The sequence below is a fragment of the Drosophila subobscura genome, chromosome O (genome assembly GCF_008121235.1).
Source record: "Drosophila subobscura isolate 14011-0131.10 chromosome O, UCBerk_Dsub_1.0, whole genome shotgun sequence".
In the NCBI taxonomy this organism is placed as follows: domain Eukaryota; kingdom Metazoa; phylum Arthropoda; class Insecta; order Diptera; family Drosophilidae; genus Drosophila; species Drosophila subobscura.
In genome coordinates this window covers 28,160,634-28,163,159 of record NC_048533.1, presented here as the reverse complement: position 1 = coordinate 28,163,159, position 2,526 = coordinate 28,160,634, and positions in this window count along the sequence as shown.

Below are 2,526 nucleotides of genomic sequence, written 5' to 3'. Positions count from 1 at the left end.
ATTGCCGCGTTAATAGCCAAAGCCACAGCGATAAGATTGGACCAAGGACAGGGGACTATGGCTATGACCACGGTTATGGCCATGACTATGACTGACTGACTGACGGCTGTGCAATTTTTTGTGAGCTGTTTATGTTGTGTGACAATATTTTGCTTGGCTTGACTTAGTTGCTGACAAAAATTGACAACGTTTTGGGCGGTGAACTATAAAAAATAATCCAAATATTAGCACGGAAGTTTATGAACAAAATGAAGCTGCATTTAAGCTAAATAAAAGCCGCTTCCATGACCCAAAGTCTACGCTCATATTTAAAAATCTTCTAAGCCAAAAAGGGAGACTAAAAAACTCGCTTTCTTCTGTAAAATTCTTGCAAATTTTACCTTAAATTCGCTCGCCGCAAAACTTTTGCCCATTTGCGCGGTTAATTCATAAACAAAACTCACAGACAAATGGATCTAGCTACATCCCAAGTGCATAATGGAAACACTCCAAAGTTTGTGGCATATCTTTGCCATAATGCATGCAAAACTATTCAATAGTTTTTGGTGTGCACTCGGCGCGAATTCGTCACTTTAGACACGGATAACAGGCCGAAATCTGCAGGCAAGACAGCCAAAAAGCAGCAAGACATTGAGCTACCAAAACACCCAGAAAGCAGCTCGAAATCCACAGCCAAGTCTCGCAGAAAGGAGCTCGAAATTCGCCTTCAAAGACAACCCAGATCATGGCCCAAAATGCAGCCAAGTTTTCAGCTTGCCGCCTGAGCCATGTGTGTGGCATTCAAGTTTGCTTTTGGCTCAAAACGAGCCGGCAAAACACTTGCCAAAACAAGTCGCGCCAGCAGGCAGCAGGCAGACCCAACAATCCTGGCAGCCAGCTCGTAGACGACTCGTCTCAAGGACCCCGTGCATACGCCTCGCATTATAAACTTTTTTATGTGTGTATTTTGAGCCTGAAGCTGAGCTCCTGCAACTCCTTTTTTGAGCGTTAAACAGCTGAACAACAGCAACGGCAGGGAACAACTCGAAAGGACGTCGAACTGCAGCAAATTCCAGGGGCTGCTAGTTGGAATTTCAAATTTGTTTTTAGGCAAAAAGAAACATAACGTTTGCCTGTGCCTCAATTTTTGTATAATAGGCGAGCAAAATGAATATTTATAAGGCTCTGAGGCACATCTTCATCGCTGCTGCAAAGCTTTTTTAGAGGCAAACAAATGAAAAATGAATTTCCTGCTTCTGTTTATGCTGGAGCATATGTTGCTTGGTTTTCCTTTCTTCCGCTGGCAGACAAAAGGCGAAGCGTGCATAAATATTACTCATACGCTCTGTGTGTCTGTGTCTGTGAGTGTGGCAAATGCCAGTGGCAAGTATTTACACCTACGCTGAGCACAATCAAATGCTACATAAATGTGTGAAAAATGCATAATATCTGGGAGCATATGTGTGTGGCAGGAGGACTGGCAGTAGCTGGAGGAAGAAACAGCAGCAGCAGCTCCGGCGGCAGCTTCTCCATTCATAATGATTATCCATTGAAATGGAAATGCCAGGCCAAGGATTTAATATAATTCTCAATGCGTAAAGTGCGCACACAAAAAAAGAGGAAAAACTTTTGCAAAAACTTGAAGTTGAAGAGGCAGCATCGTGATGCACAGACAACTGCTGCAACGCTGCGGCATGAATTGCAATGCCAGAGAATAGAATTCAATTTAAATAGATTTCCGCTTAGGGGAAATTTAAAAAAGGAACGCAAAAGCAAAGAAAAGCAGCAGCAAAACCTGCAGCGAAGGCAATTGTTAACACTAAGCCAGCAGCACCCCAGCACCAGTCCCCGCTCCAGCGCCTTCTCAGAGCTATTTCCGCTTCGCTTGTTATTGTTGTTGCATTGGGGAAGTGTGGGCGTGGCATGCTGATTGAAAAACTGCTAACTACAGACACTTAACACACTCAAGCATGTGTGCCCCACATGTGCCCCCTGTGTGTGTGCGTGTGTGTAGCTGTGGCATTGCAACAGTCATGCATTGAGCGAGCGCAAAAATCAACAGCCAAGGAGCAAAAGGAGGAGCAGACGAGAGAGCGAAATAACAATATTGAGAGATGGGCGTGGATATATGTACACCAACGAAATTGATATGCTCTCTAGTTTTTTCATTCAATTTTCTAATTTTACATGTAGCAAAATGGGATTTACATGTAGCAAACATTGCCATTACATGTCAAGTAAAAAAAGCTTTTTTTGCTTAAAGTTGAGTCACTAAAAAAGGCATAACTTTGGCAAAGTTTAAACAATGTCAATGATGAGTAGCTGATTTTGTTAAGAATAATTGGCACTAATGAAATCACGCTTGGGGTTGGGCACCTTTTGTACAAATAACTATTTTAAAAAATATTCAAAGTTGAAACAACAACAAAAAATGTTCAAAATTGAAGAAACATTTCAATTGCTGGAAAAACTTCAACTTTGAGTCAGATATATAAAATCTATAGCCAGGAATCAAAATTCCTGTGAAAGTTGCTACAATTTTCCAGC